The sequence below is a fragment of the Balaenoptera musculus genome, chromosome 5, assembly GCF_009873245.2.
Source record: "Balaenoptera musculus isolate JJ_BM4_2016_0621 chromosome 5, mBalMus1.pri.v3, whole genome shotgun sequence".
In the NCBI taxonomy this organism is placed as follows: Eukaryota; Metazoa; Chordata; class Mammalia; order Artiodactyla; family Balaenopteridae; genus Balaenoptera; species Balaenoptera musculus.
Window position 1 is genome coordinate 90,700,978 of NC_045789.1, and position 21,318 is coordinate 90,722,295.

Sequence of the window (21,318 nt, forward strand, 5' to 3'; positions counted from 1 at the left end):
GGAAGGAAGAAAGGAAGGAAGGAAGGAAGGAAGGAAGGAAGGAAGGAAGGAAGGAAAGAAGGAAGGAAGCAAGCAAGGAAGAAAGAAATAAAAAGAGAAAAAGAGAAAGGTATCTCCTAACAGAGAGTACAACTTGTATCATGTGTTCCAAGAGTTGATGACCTCTCTCTTTCTAAAGACTAGTTATCATTTGAAGTAAGAGTGCCAAAAAAAATAGATTTATTCATTATTTTATGGTTACTCCTCACTTATCATTCCTCCCTCCAGGCCAGAATGCCCTACCACTATCCACAGGCAGCAGGTGTAGAAATTGGAAAAGGCATAAGTTTTCTTATCAAGGAATTTTTAATTGTGCATAGGGAGGTTGGAAACGTGTGAAGAAGAAATTAATTTGTTGAGTGTTGACTCTGCAGCAAAAGCTTTATATACAATATCTCTTTAATTTTAAGCTTCACAAGATCCCTTCCAGGTACTATCATCATTTTACAAGGAGGAGGAAAGGGAAGAAAAGGGGTTTCAAAATACGTTGCTTAAGTCATCCAGTAAAAAAGTGACAAAACAAGAATTTGAGCCTCAGCCATGGAGAGTGCAAAGCCACCAAAATTCCTCCTGACCTAAAACCTACCTGCTCAATCACTGCTTCCCTAGTTACTCCAAATCGTCCACCTGGGTGCCAAGGGTTATAAGTGAGTGGAGTGATACACTCAGATCTCAGAGAAGCCTAGTGGGACCTAGGGAAGCATGAGTCCCTGGGCCCATTCTTCCATCACAAGTGGCTTCATCTATTTAACCCAGTGCTCCAAATGAAAGAGGAGGGAAGAGGTCAGGGCACAAGCTTTGAAAGAATGACACAGCCTAAGGACATGACATAAACTCATTAGAACCAAATGGGTCCAAGATGGTGGACAAGTCGACTTCCACTAGACCTTGAGCCTCAGTATATGCTCACTTTAATACATTAGCAAGCTAAGCAACACACCCACAGGTGCCATTACAGTTCCAAGGCTGACCATAAGGATCAAAAAGTGGGCAGTGGCCCAATTCCTGGAAATCCCTGCACCTTCCCGAAATAGCTGGAATACTGCTCCCACTCATTAGCCTATGAAATTACCCACCCCTATTAAAACTGACAACCCCATACCCTGGTGCCACTCTCGCCTTCTGAGATGACCCACACTCTGTCTGTGGAGTGTGTTTCTTTCTAAATAAATCCACTTCTTACCTATCACCTTGTCTCTCACTGAATTCTTTCTGCAATGAGACATCAAGAACCTGAGCTTTGGTCAGAGACCTTCAAGATGGCAGAGGAGAAAGATGTGGAGATCATCTTTCTCCCCATAAATACATCAAAAATACATCTATATGTGGAACAACTCCTACAGAACACCTACTGAATGCAGGCAGAAGACATCAGACTTCCCAAAAGGCAAGAAAATCCCCACATACCTGGGTAGGGCAAAAGAAAATAGAAAAAACAGAGATAAAAGAATAAGGACAGGACGCACACCTCTGGGAGGGAGCTGTGAAGGAGGAAAAGTTTTCACACACTAAGGAGCCCCTTCACTGGCAAAGACAGGGGGTGGGCGGGGGGAAGCTTCAGAGCCATAAGGGAGAGTGCAGCAACAGGGATGCAGAGGGCAAAAGCGGAAAGATTCCCACACAAAGTGCCAACAAGCATGCACCAGCCTGAGAGGCTTGTCTGCTCACCCACTGGGGAAGGTGGGGGCTGGGAGCTGAGGCTCAGGATTCGGAGGTCAGACCCTAGGGAGAAGACTGGGGTTGGCTGCGTGAAGACAACCTGAAGGGGGCTAGCGTGCCACAGCTAGATGGGAGGGAGTCCAAGAAAAAGTCTGGACCTGCTGGGGAGGCAAGAGAACTTTGTTTTGGGGTGCACAAGGAGAGGGAATTCCTTCCCAGTGTGCCCACAGAAGACAGATCACCACCAAACGAGCTCAAGAGATGGGCATGAACTGCTAACGCTGCTGCCGCTGCCACCAAGAATCATGTGTGCAAGCGCTGGTCACTATCCACAACCTCTGGGAGCCTCTGCAGTATGCCACTGCCAGGGTCCCGTGATCCAGGGACAAGTTCTCCAGGAAAACACACAGCACGCTTCAGACTGTCTTAACGTCATGCTGCCCTCTGCCACCTCAGGCTCAGCCCACATTCCAATTATGACTACCGTACCCCTCCCTCACCCTGGTCTGAGTGAGAAAGAGAGCCCTAATCATCCGCTGCTTTAACCCCCTCCTGTCTGAGCAGGGAACAGACTCCTAAGGGTGGCGTACACACAGAAGTGGGGCAAAAACCAAAGCTAAACACCAGGAGCTGTGCAAACAAAGAAGAGAAAGGGAAATTTTTCTGTGCAGCCTCAGGAGCAGCAGATTAAATCCACACAATCAACTTGATAAACCTTGCATCTGAAGAATACCTGAATAGACAACGAATGTTCCCAAAATTGAGGCGGTGGACTTTGGGAGCAACTGTACACTTGGGGTTTGCTTTCTGTGTCTAATTTGTTTCTGGTTTTATGTTTATCTTAGTTTAGTATTTAGAGCTTATTATCATTGGTGGATTTGTTTACTGGTTTGGTTGCTCTCTTCCCTTCTTTTTTAATATATATATTTTTCGTTTTGTTTTGTTTTTCTCTTTTTGTGTGTAAGTGTATGCTTCTTTGTGTGATTTTATCTCTATAGGTTTGCTTTTATCATTTGTCCTAGGGTTCTGTATGTTCGTTTTTATTTTTTGGTTATATTTTTTTCTCCTCTCTTCCTTTTCTTCTGAGCCATGTAGCTGCCAGGGTCTTGGTGCTCTGGCGAGGTGTCAGGCCTGAGCCTCCAAGGTGGGAAGGCTGAGACCAGGACATTGGACCACCAGAAACAACCCAGTCCCACGTGATATCAATCAGCGAGAGATCTCCCAGAGATTTTTGTCTTAACACTAAGACCCAGCTCCACCCAACAACCAGCAAGCTCCAGTGCTGGATGCCCCATGCCAAACAACTAGCAAGAGAGAAACACAACACCAACCATTAGCAGAGAGGCTGCCTAAAGTCATATTAAGTTCACAGACACCCCAAAACACACCAACAGACATGGCCCTGCCCACCAAAGGACAAGATACAGCCCCACCCACCACAGCACAAGCACCAGCCCCCTCTACCAGGAAGCCTACACAAGCCACTGAAGCAACCTCAACCACTGGGGGCAGACACCAAAAATAACGGGAACTATGAACCTGCAACCTGCAAAAAGGAGATCCCAAACACAGTAAGTTAAGAAAAATGAGTAGACAGAGAGACATGCAGCAGATGAAGGAACAAGGTAAAAACCCACCAGACCAAACAAATGAAGAGGAAATAGGCAGTTTACCTAAAAAAGAATTCAGAGTAATGATAGTAAAGGTGATCCAAAATCTCAGAAATAGAATGGAGAAAATACAAGAAACGTTTAACAAGGACCTAGAAGAACTAAAGAGCAAACAAACAATGATGGACAACACAATAAATGAAATTAAAAATACTCGAGAAGGAATCAATAGCAGAATAACTGAGGCAGAAGAACACATAAGTGACCTGGAAGATAAAATATTGGAAATAACTACTGCAGAGCAGAATAAAGAAAAAAGAATGAAAAGAATTGAGGACAGTCTCAGAGACCCCTGGAACAACATTAAATGCACCAAAACTTGGATTATAGGGGTCCCAGAAGAAGAAGAAAAAAGGAAAGGGTCTGAGAAAATATTTGAAGAGATTATAGTTGAAAAGTTCCCTAACATGAGAAAGGAAATAGTTAATCAAGTCCAGGGAGCACAGAGAGTCCCATACAGGATAAATCCAAGGAGAAACACACCAAGACACATATTAATCAAACTATCAAAAATTAAATACAAAGAAAAAATATTAAAAGCAGCAAAGGAAAAACAACAAATAACACACAAGTGAATCCCCATAAGGTTAACAGCTGATCTTTCAGCAGAAACTCTGCAAGCCAGAAGGGAGTGACAGGACATATTTAAACTGATGAAAGGGAAAAACCTACAACCAAGATTACTCTACCCAGCAAGGATCTCATTCAGATTCAACAGAGAAATTAAAACCTTTATAGACAAGCAAAAATTAAAAGAATTCAGCACCACCAAACCAGCTTTACAACAAATCCTAAAGGAACTTGTCTAGGCAGGAAACACAAGAGAAAGAAAAGACCTACAATAACAAACCCAACACAATTAAGAAAATAGTAATAGGAACATACATATTGATAATTACCTTAAATGTAAATGGATTAAATGCTCCAACCGAAACACATAGACTGGCTGAATGGATACAAAAACAAAACCTGAATATATGCTGTCTACAAGAGACCCACTTCAGACCTAGGGACACTTACAGACTGAAAGTGAGGGGATGGAAAAAGATATTCCATGCAAATGGAAAACAAAAGAAAGCTGGAGTAGCAATTCTCATATCAGACAAAATAGACTTTAAAATAAAGACTATTACAGGACACAAAGAAGGACACAACATAATGATCAAGGGATCAATTCAAAAAGAAGATAAAACAATTGTAAATATTTATGCACCAAACATAGGAGCACCTCAAGACATAAGGCAAATACTAACAGCCATAAAAGAGGAAATCAACAGTAACACAATAATAGTAGGGAACTTTAACACCTCACTTTCACCAATGGACAGAGCATTCAAAATGAAAATAAATAAGGACACGTGCTTTAAAAGATACAATGGAACAGATAGATTTAATTGATATTTATAGGAAATTCCATCCAAAAACAACAAAATATACTTTCTTCTCAAGTGCTCATGGAACATTCCCCAGGAAAGATCATATCTCAGGTCACAAATCAAGCCTTGGTAAATTTAAGAAAATTGAAATCATATCAAGTATCTTTTCCAAACACAGCTCTATGAGACTAGATATCAATAACAGGAAAACAACAGTAAAAAATACAAACACATGGAGGCTAAACAATACACTACTAAATAACAAAGAGATCACTGAAGAAATCAAAGAAGAAATCAAAAATCCTAGAAACAAATGGCAATGAAAACATGATGAGCCAAAACCTATGGGATGGAGCAAAAGCAGTTCTAAATGGGAAGTTTATAGCAATACAATCCTACCTCAAGAAAAAAGAAAAAGCTCAAATAAACAACCTAACCTGACATGTAAAGCAATTAGAGAAAGAAGAACAACAACAACAAAAAACCAAAGTTAGCAGAAGGAAAGACATCATAAAGATCAGATCAGAAATAAATGAAAAAGAAATGAAGAAAACAATAGCAAAGATCAATAAAATTAAAAGCTGGTTCTTTGAGAAAATAAACAAAATTGATAAACCATTAGCCAGACTCATCAAGAAAAAAAGGGAGAAGACTCAAATCAACAAAATTAGAAATGAAAAATGAGAAGTAACAACTGACACTGCAGAAATACAAAGGATCATGAGAGACGACTACAAGCAACTATATGCCAATAAAATGGACAACCTGGAAGAAATGGACAAATTCTTAGGAAAGCACAAACTTCCAAGACTGAACCAGGAAGAAATAGAATATATGAACAGACCAATCACAAGCACTGAAATTGAAACAGTGATTAAAAATCTTCCAACAAACAAAAGCCCAGGACCAGATGGCTTCACAGGTGAATTCTATCAAACATTTAGAGAAGAGCTAACACCTATCCTTCTCAAACTATTCCAAAATATAGCAGAGGGAGGAACACTCCCAAACTCATTCTAAGAGATCACCATCACCCTGATACCAAAACCAGAAGAAGATGTCACAAAAAAAGAAAACTTTCAACAAGATTCAACACCCATTTATGATAAAAACTCTCCAGAAAGTAGGCATAGAGGGAACTTATATCAACATAATAAAGGCCATATATGACAAACCCACAGCCAACATTGTTCTCACTGGTGAAAAACTGAAACCATTTCCTCTAAAATCAGGAACAAGACAAGGATTCCCACTCTCACCACTATTATTCAACATAGTTTTGGAAGTTTTAGGCACGGCAATCAGAGAAGAAAAAGAAAAGGAATCCAAATCAAAAAACAAGTAAAACTGTCACTGTTTGCAATGAAATGATACTATGCATAGAGAATCCTAAAGATGCTACCAGGAAACTATTAGAGCTAATCAATGAATTTGGTAAAGTAGCAGGATACAGAATTAATGCACAGAAATATCTTGCATTCCTATGCACTAATGATGAAAAATCTGAAAGAGAAATTAAGGAAACAATACCATTTACCACTGCAACAAAAAGAATAAAATACCTAGGAATAAACCTACCTAAGGAGACAAAAGACCCGTATGCTCAAACTATAAGACACTGATGAAAGAAATTAAAGACGATACAAACAGAGGGAGAGATATACCATGTTCTTGGATTGGAAAAATCAACATTGTGAAAATGACTATACTACTGAAAGCAATCTACAGATTCGTTCCAATCCCTGTCAAGCTACCAATGGCATTTTTCACAGAATTAGAACAAAAAATTTTACATGTTGTATGGAGACACAAAAGACCCTGAATAGCCAAAGCAATCTTGAGAAAGAAAAGTGGAGCTGGAGGAATCAGGTTCCCTGACTTCAGACTATACTACACAGCTACAGTAATCAGGACAGTATGGTACTGGCACAAAAACAGAAGTATAGATCAATTGAACAGGATAGAAAGTCGAGAGATAAACCCATACACCTATGGTCAAGTAATCTATGACAAAGGAGGCAAGGATATACAGTGGAGGAAAGACAGTCTCTTCAATAAGTGGTGCTGGGAAAACTGGGCAGCCACTTGTAAAAGAATGAAATTAGAACACTCCCTAACACCATACACAAAAATAAACTCAAAATGGATTAAAGACGTAAATGTAAGACCAGACACTATAAAATTCTTAGAGGAAAACATAGGCAGAACACTCGATGACATAAATCACAGCAAGATCCTTTTTGACCCACCTCCTAGAGTAATGGAAGTAAAAACAAAAATAAACAAATGGGACCTAATGAAGCTTAAAAGCTTCTGCACAGCAAAGGAAACCATAAACATGACAAAAAGACAGCCCTCAAAATGGAGAAAATATGTGCAAACAAAGCAACTGACAAAGGATTAATCTCCAAAATATACAAGCAGTGCATGCAACTCAATATCAAAAAAACAAACATCTCAATCCAAAAATGCACAGAAGATCTAAATAGACATTTCTCCAAAGAAGATATACAGATTGCCAACAAACACATGAAAGGATGCTCAATATCACTAATCATTAGAGAAATGCAAATCAAGACTACAATGAGGTATCACCTCACATCAGTCAGAATGGCCATCATCGAAAGATCTACAAACAATAAATGCTGGGGAAAAGGGAATCCTCTTGTACTGTCGGCGGGAAGGTAAATTGATATAGCCACTGTGGAGAACAGTATGGAAGTTCCTTTAAAAACTAAAAATAAAACTACCATATGATCCAGCAATCCCACTACTGGGCATATACCCTGAGTAAACCATAATTCAAAAAAAGTCATGTACCTCAATGTTCATTGTAGCACTATTTATAATAGGCAGGAGATGGAAGCAACCTAGGTGTCCTTTGACAGATGAATGGATAAAGAAGATTTGGCCCATATATACAATGGAACATTACTCAGCCATAAAAAGAAACGAAACTGAGTAATTTGTAGTGAGGTGGATGGACCTAGAGTCTGTCATACAGAGTGAAGTAAGTCAGAAAGAGAAAAACAAATACCGTATGCTAACATATATATGGAATAAAAAAAAAAGTGGTTCTGATGAACCTAGGGGCAGGACAGGAATAAAGACACAGACATAGAGAATGGACTTGAGTACACGGGAAGGGGGAAGGGTAAGCTGGCATGTAGTGACAGAGTAGCATTGACATATATACACTACCAAATGTAAAATAGATAGCTAGTGAGAGGCAGCTGCATAGCACAGGGAGATCGTCTCAGTGCTTTGTGATCACCTAGAGGGGTGGGATAGGGAGGGTGGGAGGGATATGGGGATATATGTATACATATAGCTGATTCACTTTGTTATACAGCAGAAACTAACACAACATTGTAAAGCAATTATGCTCCAATAAAGATGTTAAAAAAGGAAGAAAAAAAAAAAAGAAAAGAAAAGAACCTGAGCTTCATTAACTCCTGAAACCAAGTGTGTGATCTCAGTTGAAAGAACGTGGGTTTTGGCCGGGTTCGAGTCCCTGTCGCGTGTGTTGGAGTACCAATCTCAGTTTTGGCTGGGTTCAAGTCCCAGCCGCGTGGGTTGGAGTCCCAGCACATGGGTTCAAGTACCAATCTGAGGTGCATGGTTCACAGACATGTAAGGCATATATGTGCCATGATGTGAAAAATTTGGGGAAACACTGCTGTAGCCTCGTCTTCTGTCACCCTACACATGTGATGCTCCAGGCACATGAAGTAATATAAAAAACACTTTATAAATGTATGTTTATATCATGCCTATGTGGATTTACTCCTTGGTGTATCCACTATACTGGATTCCTTCCACTTCTTCTCTACCTGGTAAATCCCTACCTACTTCAAGAGCAGTTGAAATTTGACTTCAAAAAGAGAAATTTGCATTTTTTTTTCTCAAGCACTTTGACTGTACCTCTGTTAGGGTACTCATCACATTGTACTGTAATTTACAGGTTTATACAGCTGTCTCATTCACTTAAAGCACATAGGAGATATTCAGTAAAGATATGGTGAATGAATAAATGCATGAAATGTGGAGGGCAAAAACTGCATTTTAATCATTTTAGCATTACCATGAACTTGCTAAGGGGTACACAAACTATGGCCCTTGGACCAAATCTGGTCTGTGGCCTGTTTTGTTTTCGTTTTTGTTTTTAAATTAAGACTTTAATTTTTTAGAGCAGTTTGGGCTCACAGCAAAACTGAGGAGAAGGTACAGATATTCCCCATATACTCCTGTGCCTACCCCTGCATAGCCTCCTCCATGATCAACACCTCCCACCAGCGTGGTACATTTGTTACAATTTATGAATCTACATGGAAACATCATAATGACCCAAAGTGGCCTGTTTTATATAGCCAGCAGGCTAAGAATGGTTTTTACATTTTAAAAGTTGCTAAAAAAAAAAGAAAAATATTATGTGAAAGAGACTGTACATGGCCAGCAAAGCCGAAAATATTTACTATATCAGGCTCCTTATGGAAAAGTTTGTGAATCCTCCATACCTAAATCAAACAATCAAGATTAATTGGTTGATTTCATAAATATACTATGTATAAATAATTTTTCTTCTTAACTCATTCTTGTTTTTCACCCAACCCTGTTTCTGGCTTCAATTATACCACTTTTTCCTGTTAACCCTCTAGTCAATATTTCTTAATTTATTATTGAACTATAACACAGATACAAAAGAAGCAAAAAATCATAACTGTAGAGTTCAAAGAATTATCACTAAGTGGGCACACTCAAGTGACTACCACCCAGGTCAAGAAATAAAAGATTGCCAACAAATCAGAAGCCCCCATATGCCTTCCTAATCATTATTATCTTCCTTAAAAGTAGCCATATCCATTACTTCTAGCCCCATAGACTGTTTTTGCCATTTATGTCATTTTTTTATCTTTATATATCAATAAATGGCGTAATTCAGCATGTAACCATTTATATCATACCTCAGTTTTTTGCTAAATACTAGGTTTGTGATACTTTTCTACTTGATTTTAGGTAACAGTAGTCAGTTCATTTTCTATACTGTATAGAACTCCATTGTTTGTGCATCTTGTTTTCCTTTTTAATGTATTTTACTGTTGGCAGACATTAGCATATTTTTATGACTTGGGATTAATGTGAATAATTCTGCATTAAATGCTCTTACACGTGCATTTTTAGGCATCTTTGATCACTTTTCCCACTCAGTTGAGTTCCCACATGATCCACCTCCCTCTGGTCGTCTCCTTCTCTGTGGTTATAGATCCTAGTGTCATCTCAGGGAGACAAAACAGAGTGAGGTTAAGAGCTCAGAGTTTGGAGCTAGGCCACCTGGATTTAAATCTGGGTCTGCCGTTACTATCTATGTGATCTTCAATAAATTACCTACTTTTCTACACCTTGATTTTCATATCTGTAAAATCAGGATAATAGAATTAATTGAGTTAATATTTGTAAACTACTTACAGCAGTGCTAGGCACATAGTAAGTGACAAATATGCATTTCCTCAATAACTAAATAGTTATGCGGAAACACATCTGCATTTAGAAAGATGCCTTTAGCTTGAACAGTTCACATGACACAGGTTAACTACTTTCTTCTATTTGAGAGTAATTTAAAAAAAATCTAATGGTTCAGGAAATGGAATTTAAATTAAACACACACACAAAAATTACCATAACCTCAAGTTTTTGTCTAGGGATATATTCTTTATGTACTCTACCCTAAATATATCCAAAACAATTGAAAACCTAGGCAACAGATAGGTGTTCAAAACAAACTTATTGAATAAATGAAATAAATACCATGCCCCCCAAAAAAGGGATCAAAAAATTCTGATCATTGTAGTCTCAAAATTAAAATCAGTTCACAAAATAGCTAGCTTTTTCATTTAACTACAGTTTGTTATACTACCTGAGAAATACTCTCTAATTCAAGTTAAAAACCAAGTATGTATTTATTAAATCATGTTCTCAGTACTGTGATAAACTCTGTGAAAGAATACTAGAGGAACCTCCTGCATAAAATAAATAAATAACTAAATTCAAAAATTAAAAAATAAAGAACACTAGAGGAGTATAATATACCATATTTTCCCTAAAATGCTTGCAATTTTGTTATTCATTCATTCATCCTGCATTTATTGATTGTCTATTGGATTCTATGCACTTGAAGGCCACCCTTACATATTAAATAATTAAAGAATATGGGATGACAGCTACTCAGATACAAAAGCAGGGCTGTTTTTGTTCCCAAACCAAAACAGAATGCCTTTCTGGAATCTTTCTCAGAATTGTACAAGCTATAACAACATCCACAAACCTCATTTTAACTAGACATTTGTTCTACATGGATGAAATTAATTTTCAAATCAAGTAATACAATATGTTGCTTTAGATGCATGTTTAAAAGTTAACATTTTTATGTCCATCAGCTAGGTTTCCTAAGTCAATGGAAAAATCCCATTTCTCTTGAGTCTGATGTAAGGCCAGTCTATCTAATATGGGATACTACAGAAAATACCAAGTGGAAAGAAGGAAAAAGGTGTAGGTAATGGAGAGCATGCAAATGTTTAACAACCAGCTGTCTGACGAGAAGGGCCTGACTTGTATCTTTTGCTCATGTCTCTGGTGTAAATATTACCAGCACGGCAGCTTTCAAGCCCCCGGGGAGATGTCACTGAACATGGAGCTGGAAAGCTGTGCTATCAGCTATCATGAACCAGTGCAAGTTGGTTCCAGCACACTACTGAGGGCAGACAGAGTAAGAGAGCTTCAAGTTTCCTTTGAAGAACAACCCATCCTCCATGGCATGGTGGACCTCACAATGAAGGCGTCCTGCCCTGCCTTGAGGAGTAATCATAGAACTGAGGTGGGTCAAATAGATTCTCTCTCCAGGAATCTGAATCTTGAGTGGAGCACACTAAAGAACAAGTGCTTGGAAGAAATCCCTGACAGTTTCTGCCTTCCATCCCAGCCCCACCCAGTGCCTAAGCTCTTGGCCACCTAATTTATGAAACCTGGATTTTCCAGGTTTCTCCATGGTTCTATGAGCTTTTTGGAATCCTTCTTATAGATTTGTTTCTCCTTAATCTGCCTAGAGTCAGTCTCTGACTTAGACAAGGAGTAAAGCAACAGATTTCACACTTATTAGTTTGAGATAATGTGTATTTAAATAGTTGCTCCACAACACTCTCTCCCAGACTCATTCTGAGTCTTACGAGGAAGGAGATGGCATGAAAGGAGTCAAAAGTACTTTAGTGACAAAGGCACAAGGTGACACAACTTCTTTCCCACCTTTTCTCATTATGCCAACTAATTACATGTAACATTAATAGAGAGTGGTTTGGGTAGTGGAGGAGTACTATATTAGATTAAAAGCTAAGCTGCTGTAACAAGGGGATGTGAAGCAATATGGAGGCTTAAAGGAAAAAGGACTTTATTCCTCTGTCTCACAAGAGTTCCAGTGTGGATGATCTGGGTAGGGTGAGCTGCTCTGCTCCACGTGGTCACTCAAGCATCCAGGCTCCTACCCCTTGCTGCTCCATCTTTCCTTAGGCATCTTGTTACCTGTATGATTGAAGTTGGGTTTCTACCAAATCCAGTTTCCAGCCATCAGGAAGCAGATGGAGAACAGGGAGGAGGCATGCTCACATTCCAAGGGCAAGAACTTTGCCATATGAAAAAATGTAAGTAACTGGTCATCCACATATCCAGATACAACTTAGTTACAATGCAAAAGAGAAAAGGAAACATTGACGAGAAAACTAGCCATCTCCCCAACAAGAGCCTTTTAGAACCATTTGCTGCTACTTTTTTTTTTAAGAACACAGGCACAGATCATAAATGTGAAATGTGTTCCAAAAAATTAAAATAGAGATAGTCCAACATTCTATACTTTTTCTATGTAATAAGTTTACATAGGTTAGCAGTTCTAAACCAGAGTGATATAATACACTGGGACATCTTAAACGTTTGTGAAATATATCATAAGGAATCTGTTAGTAATAATCTTCAGTGTATTAAAAGTTGAAAAGAATTTATTTTTGAAGAATTAGAGCTAACTCAAGATTATTCCTATAGCAATATTACCTAAACTTCTATCATTCAATTAGTACTATCAGGATTTTCTCTCTAACTATATTATTATTGTAGCATATCTGCATTATTATGCATTATGGGATATATCTTTACTGTTATTTACTTAAATCTTTTTCTTTAAATGGACTCACTTTTTTTTTTTAAGAATTTTTTTTTTTGGACTCACTTTTTGACTTAAATAAATGTATTTATGAAGGAAACTTTATGTCACTACTATAAATGGAGAACCAGTATCACTTGCCAAAATAGAAAATAAAATTTAAAATAAATAAAATTAATAAAAAATAAAATAAAAATTAAATTAAATTAAATAAAAATAAATAAAATTACCACACAATGTTGTTAAGTTTTACTTAGATACTGTTACTCACTAGAGACTGTTGCTAGCTGAGAACTCTGAGTCAGAGCTGGGTTTTGATCTGTTCAAAGGGAGATAGTAAAAGCTGAGATGTTTAAAGAAACACTGGCAACAAACTGAGTCTTTCCCCTTGATGTAATCTAACACTTGAAAGAGAACTTAAATAGGATTAAGTGGCTATGTGCGTCAATGTTATTTGATTCCTATCTATGAACTACCTAAAATCACTCTTTGAGAAACCTGGCCCTAAGGAAAATGCCACTTTTACTCATTTGCACATGGATATGTTTTGTGAGTGAGAGAGAGAGGTGTGAAGTTACAGTTAGCACACAGAAGTTCTATAATAATAATCCTGCCCATGCATGGGTTGTGAACATCATCATTCATCTGTGTCCAGGAGTAAGAGAGGACAAGGAATTTCTGTCCTAAATCCAGCTATTGTCTCAGAACCATGAACTGGAAAAAAAGAAAATGCCACAAAAGATTAGTCATTCATACCCATGGGCCTCATATATGAACCATCTTTCCCTCCCAACTGCCATTTGGATGAAGTTTGACTTCCTGACTTCACAGGGCTGTTTTCCACTACCAGATCTCCTTGACATGCTCTCTGGAATGTTTGTGTCAGATGCTGCCTCAAATGTTTTAATCAACCACACACTCCTCCCATGAAAAGAAGATGATTTGAATATCTGGTTGGCAAAACTAACCTATAATTATGCGGAGTATCTGACTGCCTTTGATATTCCTAAACTTATACTGCGCTCTAGGAAAACATTTTCCTTTTAGAAACAGACAGTCATGAAGCATGAAAGTAGTTGTGGCAGCAGTCTTTCTCTTCAAGTGGCATCCAGCTATCGCTAGTCATCAGGGCTACAAAAGGGAAAGACTTCAACTCTCCAAAAAACTGGAACAATGGAACAGTATGGCCACAGATAGACTAGACAATGCAAGAGAAGTGTAGCAGGATATGCCACCCCAAAATATGTCACTTTGACATAAGGATTATTCTGAGCTGAAGGCAATTGAGAAGAAGCAGATACTAGAAAAGCTCTCTGATCTTCCTCTATTTGCCTAACAGTGGGACATAATCTGTAGAAGTGTCCCTTCTTCCCTATCAGGAGGGACAGAAGTAAATCACTGGAGACAACTCTAGGACCTTACCAGCCCAGACACCCATCAGAGGAAGCTACATAACAAACTTCCCTAAAAGCAGCCCTTATCTACCCTTAGTTTCCCTAAGTATTTGCTTTCCCACAATGTGTCACCCCTAGAAGCTCAAAGTCCTTTTTCTTTGTCTTGTCACTTCTCTACAAAATTATTATTCTTTGCTAAGATGCTACGTAAGCTCAAGTTCTAATGATTCCCTTCGAGTTACTCATCACTGAGGGCTCCCATGTATGTGTGACATACATGTTAATAAACTTTTGTTTGTTTTTCTCTTGTTAATCTGTCTTCTGACCATCTAATTTACAGGGCCCAGCCAATGAACCTCAGATGGGACAAAGAGAAAAGAATTTTTGTCCTCCCCTACACGGAGATACAAAGACTAGATGTACAGTTTCTCAGCGATAGGGATCAAGATTTAACTTAAATATCTGGTTACCATAGTGAGACACCAATTTAAATGTGACAATGAGATGCATTCAGAGATAACTGAGGAAACAGTATTGATGATGGGGATAAAGGGACGTGTTCTAGTCATGTGTTATGTACATTATAAAGGTTAGTTCATTTGTTTCTCCCAAGTCTTTGAAGATTTGCAGAAGAATATGAGGATAACTTATTGCAATTTTTCTCCCTAGCGGTAAGCCAATCAGACACTCAGGGTCAGCAAACTGCAGGTTCAGGAACTATCTCAATTTCAATCATCTATCATTTGCTCCCTAAACCACTTACTCTCAACTTGGAAGTGATGAGGTATAGTGAGGGAGTTACTATACGGGAGCTGTAACACACTCCTGCAAACCCCCAAGATTTTGATGTCCCTAAGTGTTCCCTTTCCACACCATTGAGAAGCATTACCTTAGTAAATTACTGTTGCTAAGGGTAATTTAAAATATTCTTCAGGTAAATTCTGCAGGTAGGTTGAGAACTATTTCAATACCTCAATTATAAATGGTCCCTGAAGATCTTATATTTCAGAGAATTGGGCTACATGTCTAAGACTGCTCCTTACAACTAGAAATAAGAGAGAAACCATTTTCAAACCATATTATGCTATCTTTCCCTGAGTAGAGCCCAACTCTCCAAATTTTGTGTCTCTCCATTCCATCTAAAGTAATTTTCTTGGTGTCCCAGGGACACGTACAGGAGGATGTTTCAACATGTCCTCCACCTTGAGATATCTATGATCCCATAATATAATCAGAATAGAAAACATCATTAATATCTGTCAAGTAACTGAACCCAAATATCTCAAACCTTTAAAGAATCCTATTATAGCCTTCCCAGTACTTCTCAAATGAGAAGAAATGGACCTTATCTGGGGAATTATTTTCAGCTGCAATTTTTAGCCACTATAAACCTGGCTCAAAATCCAGAGCGGGTGGATAAAGATTCTTAATTTACATTTGGGAAAATATATTTAAATCTCTTCACACATGTGTATGTATTTATTGTGTATAACTAACTTATCTGATAACAGAAGGCTTACAGAATGCTAGCAGTGGGGAAGAGTTGTAAGTGGGAAAATGTTGCATTAGTCTGGTTCTTTAATTACAAGCTGTTTGCACTGTGGGTTGCTTATTGATGTATTTTTGTTTGTGTATATACCGGTTGATCCTGGATATTTGCAAATAAACTTGTGAATAGGAATAGTAAAGATGGTTTTGTTATTCCTCCTAAAGGGAGTCTCGTGATTTGATCCTTTTTCCAAAATCACAAAGATGTAAAAATTTCAGGGGTAGAGAGGAAGTTATGCAATCCAATTATTTATTCAATTATTCTTCCTACAATATGCTTGACAAATAGTCATTCAACCCCTGTCCAAGTACCTTGAGCCAAAAGGAATTCCTGGAACAGACTATGCATTTGCAGCAGATGACTAATGTTTTAGCTCTGCGTCTTGCATTTCTTCTTCTTCCAGAGGATACACCTTGGTTTTCCTTTGGGGAATTGTCCTTCTGCATTTAATGTTGTCTTAATAGTACCATCAGCTGAGGTGTCCTCTTCTCTGTTAGCCAAGGAGTGCTCATGTGATCCAAGCTATGACAATCCAAATCTACCTCCCAGGGATTTAAATTCTGAGTGTAAGGGGGTAAGAGAGAAAAAGAGTTGGAACCAATTTATCCTAATGGCAGTACCTTGAAGAGCCTAGTTTCCTTAAAGAACAGGTTCTTCAACTTAAATTTCAGATCTGTGAGCACACAGTACTTTCTCATAAATTTGATTTTTGCCTAAAACTAGGTAAAAATCAATTTATATTATTTTCAACCAAAAAACATATTTGCTACCTTACTGGTCTTGTATGTAGCCACTGGGAGAAATGTAGACAGGCATACTCCCTCTTTAATATTACAGTCTTTCATATGCATGACTAGTTAGCATGTTCTTCAATCAGTTTTATTTCCTTGTATGACTTTTTAAGAGGCCAACTCACCTTTCCTCAACTTCTGCTATGTGTCATATGTTTATTTTTCTGCCCTCATTCTCCCTTTTCTCCCCCACTGTCAGGTATTCCTGAAAATATCTGAAATACAGGATGATAAATGCTTGCCCAATTTTTATTCCAGAGCTTTTGCAATGGTTTGTAAAGGTGGTACAGGAAAAACTGTAAAACTATAAATACAAAAACCAATGAGTTGACATATGGTGAGTGGAGGCTGGAATTCCCCATGCCACAAAATTTCACTGTTCTACACATCCTTTTTTCACTCTTGATGACTGAGGTATCTCAAGTTTCCTTGATTTGCTTACACTTTGACTTCCATTGTATACAATGTGGTGTTTCTGGCCTTCATCATCCTTGGGGCTTCAGTCACTGGCATTATTTTCCAAGACTCAAAGAAAATCCTTCCATTTCTGGCATAAATTCCATTGTATGTTTGGATACCTGAATTCCTTTTAAAATACATGGACATGTATTGCCAAATGGCTGGGAAGAAGAAAGAAAACTCATAACTTCTTTTTTTGCATCAGATAATTGCTTTATCCCTTTACATATAGCTTTCTCATTCTTGCTCTTGGAACAAGGTAAAGAATACCTTCTGGCTTCCCCTGGAGTCTCTCTTCCCAGTCAATTTACAGACCCTTTCCATAGTACTTCCTATGAGGGGATGAGCTCGTCCTCCCCTACAAGGAAGAAGCCCACTACCGGTCAACTTGCTAACTTAGCATGACCTGACTCCAACTGGGTTTCAACACGACTTCAAGTCCTTTCACCTTTCTACTTGATCTTCTCCAAACATGCTCCAGCTGGTCTGTTCCTCTCAATTCCATAAATATGTACTGAGCCCCTACTAAGTGCCAGGATCTCTGGGTAAAAAATTGAATTAGACCTGCATCCTGCCTCCAGGGCAGACGGACACATAAGCAACATGGCAATGAAAAGTGATGAATGTAATAGTACAACTGAGTCTGTGCAAGATGGCAGTGATTAAATCTGGTGAGAATGGGGTCAGGAAAAGTGTCATAGAAGACAAGAGGTGACCTTGAGCTGGCTTTGGAAAGATGAATAGGAATCTACCAGGCAAACAAGGGGGCATGCCACACACTTAAAAGGGAATGTGTCGCTCCAGGTGTGCAGAAAAAGGGGAATGATCACTTTCTTCTATCCTCTATAATTGCAGCCTATGATCATATTAGTCTTTTGGGTAGCCACAACACACAGCTGGCTCACAGAAGGCTAAAACCACATCTTTCTTGCATTGTTTTGCCATATCAACCCTCATCGTTCATGCCAGTGAGTCATTACTCTTAATCAAGGAAAGAAAAGCAAGCCCTGAGTTTCTTTGTCTGTCCCTCCTTGATCACTGCTTCTTGGTTCTGGAAAACGCAGCCTCGTCTCTTCCATATTCAGTGTGAGAACCCCTCTTCCTTCGCCAAATTCCCCTCCCACTCTCCCTCACATGACTCCTTCAGAGATGACATGTTCTGAGCTTTGCAGGAGGCAGAAATCATCTTTCGACAAGTTTTACAGACAGTTAGATGCAGTTTCTACCCAGGCGCTGTCCAGGGTTCTCTGAAACCATTCAAAAGTAAAGAAACCAAAAACATGTTTGCAAAAATCAAATTAAAGCCCAGCTCTGAGGGAGACGCAGCTATCTACGCCCATACGAGCTGCCTGCCAAGAATGTTTTTAATGTAATAATTGCTCATCCACAGACCCATAATAATTGATATTTGCAATTCGATAGTGCTTCTTAACAATTTTTTATTTGTTTCCAATCTCTCTGCTTCTCTCCTCACCTCATCCACCCAACAACCCCCTGTGTCGGTACATTCATGGCTCTTAATGACCCTCTCAGCAGCTACTGATCAAAGTCAAATTTTAATTACAAGTCTAATTTTGGAAGTTTGCTTCCTTTTAATCTGAACTTTTAGAAGGTAGTCAAATGTGTGCTTGCAACAACTCACAGGAAATACATCAAGATCTAGGACTAGTTAATTAGAGATTTTCAGCTAGTTTTGAGCCTCATGCTTCCTACTAGTTTGTATCTACCAGGTGATTACACCTATAGAATGTGAAATACGTCACTAATGACTGCAGTATGACCTGGGAGATGGGAAGAGTGGAAACAAGATGCAATTGTGTGACCACAGAACTTTATCCTCATCATTTGAGAATGGCTACTTTTTCTCTAATACTTTTCTTTCCCCAGTTTGGTCTGAGCCTACACCAAGCTTTCTCTGCATCTTGGCACTGTTACCACTATCCCTTCAAGAATATTTTACTTCAGCCTATGGAAATCTTAATGATTCTTACAAGACCACCTCAAAAACTCCATCTTCTGTGCAGCTTTTTTGAGCCCTCCCAATAAAAATGACCTCCCTCTGGAAATCTCATAGCACTTTTTGTCATCATCAATATCAAATAGTAATCACAATGATAACTAGCATTCATTGAGTGCACACTATATTGGTGCATAGGAAACATTATCTGATTTTATCATCCCAATAATTCTATTGTGTACTATTTTCATCCCCATTTTCTAGATAAAGAAACGAGTCTCAGACGTGTTAAAATGTGTTCAAAGTGAAGTAACCAGTTAGTGGTAGATTAAGAATTTGAATGCCAGGTCTATCATAGCAAATCACAAGGATTTATATTCCTCCTACATGCACAAAAATAATCGTCATTAGAATGTAAGCTTGTGCAAGAAAGAAATTATATCTCATATTTCTTTGAATTTTCTAATGTTCACCAAGTTGTCATTTAATAAATATTTTTGGATTGGACGACTCCCTCCTAGAACAAATACAAATGTATTTAGAAACTTGTTCATGAGGGGGAATAAGTAACTTTTTAAAAATTATTTCTCTGCTTCCCAACATCTTTATAAATTTGGCACTTCAAAAAGACAACAAAGGTGATGTCTATACGCACCACAGCAAAGTTTTAATAGAAAGATAAAAGTATAGACTCATGCATCAGTAGTGTCATTATTAGACAGTCGTTATTAAGGACCCAACATGTGGGCAATACCATGCTAAGTGCTGTAAAGGACACGAAGATGAACAAAATTGTTCTTGCCATCAAAGAAGCTTACTACCTAGTTTAGGGGCGCAACAAAGAAGAACAGTATTTGCTTTGGCTAATCCAGATTGCCTTCTGAAAAGGTTAGATAATGATAAAAGCAGAGATTTTTTTCTAGAGAGTATTTAAATGAATAAGCGGGAGACAGAGGGAGAACTCAATTGCTGTGAATAACAGAAGGAGAATTCCAGATAGACTCTGGACTGAGACGAGAAGAAGGCAGGAGAGAAAAACTGTCAATAGCAACGTTTTAGGAGGGAAAAAAATTGTGAGCTGTGAATTGCAAATTGTTTGCTGGTGGGTACATAGTATACAGCCCTCCTCTATGAAATCTTCAGTAGGGTCTACACTGATCACTCATAATCTTAGGTAAGTGAACTTTTCTGGGAAATAAAAAGATGCTCAATTTTACTGCTGTGTCAGAGCAATAGAGTCCAAGGACAGCATGAAGGCTGGAGGGGACCTGAGAGATTTACTAAAGCTAAAAGTACAGGACAGCTGCTGTTCAAGATGATCACAGGATCTGCCCCCCACACCCATTCCTTCCTATGGAAGTGCCTGTACTTACTCTCTTCTCCTTGGCTTTGACTTCCTGCTCCTTTATCACAGTGCCAGTGCCCTGACCCTGGACCCCATTGTTAGAATGGGGAATTGGTGTAATTCCCTTTTAGCTTCTCGGGCTCTATACTGGGTTGAATAGTGTCCTCCAAATATTCGTATCCCAATCAGAACCTCAGAATGTGACCTGATTTGGAAACAAGTTTTTTGCCCATGAAATCAAGTAAAGATGAGGTCATACTGGATTAGGGTGGGACCTAATCCAGTGACTGATGTCCTTGTAAGAAGAGAGAAATTTGGGCACAAACACTCAGGGAGAGCTCTGTTTAACAATGGAGGCAAAGATTGCAACGGTATGTCTACAAGGCAAGCAATGCCAAGATTGCCAGCAATCATCAGAAGGTAGGAGAAAGGCAATGAACAAATTCTCCCTCTCCTCTCCCTCATTTCCAGGAGGAACCAAACCTGCCGACACCTTGATTTTAGACTTCTGACTTACAGAACTATGAGATAATAAATTCCTATTGTTGTAAGCCACCCACTTAGAGCAGCCCTAGGAAATAATATAGACTCTTAATTTCCTAACAGAGGTTCTGGCATCCCCCAATATTCAATGAGACAATCTTTCTCTGTCCCAGGCCTCAGCACCCAATTCTAGCCAGATCTAGCCTGAAAAGTGAGAGGATTCAGTGGAGATCCACAGAGAACGAGTTTAGTTTTTTCTAAAGATCCTGACAAGGAAAACCATAAGACATATTTTTTTCTATCACAACCCTTTCTGATTCTCTACATAATAACAGCTCAGGATTCTTCAGAGGTTTAAGACTCTTGAGTGATAAAATCACTGCAGGAACTCAAAAG

At 38.6% G+C, this 21,318-nt stretch overlaps 1 long non-coding RNA gene across 1 annotated transcript in view; it reads right to left on the bottom strand.

Moving 5' to 3' along the window:
* LOC118895177 overlaps window positions 1–20,570 on the bottom strand; it is a 221,101-nt gene extending 200,531 nt beyond the window's left edge. Inside the window, exon 1 of the long non-coding RNA XR_005019895.1 lies at window positions 20,468–20,570. This is a non-coding gene — a long non-coding RNA (uncharacterized LOC118895177). The remainder of the gene's footprint in view (window positions 1–20,467) is intronic.
* Between the last annotated feature and the right edge of the window lie 748 nt (window positions 20,571–21,318).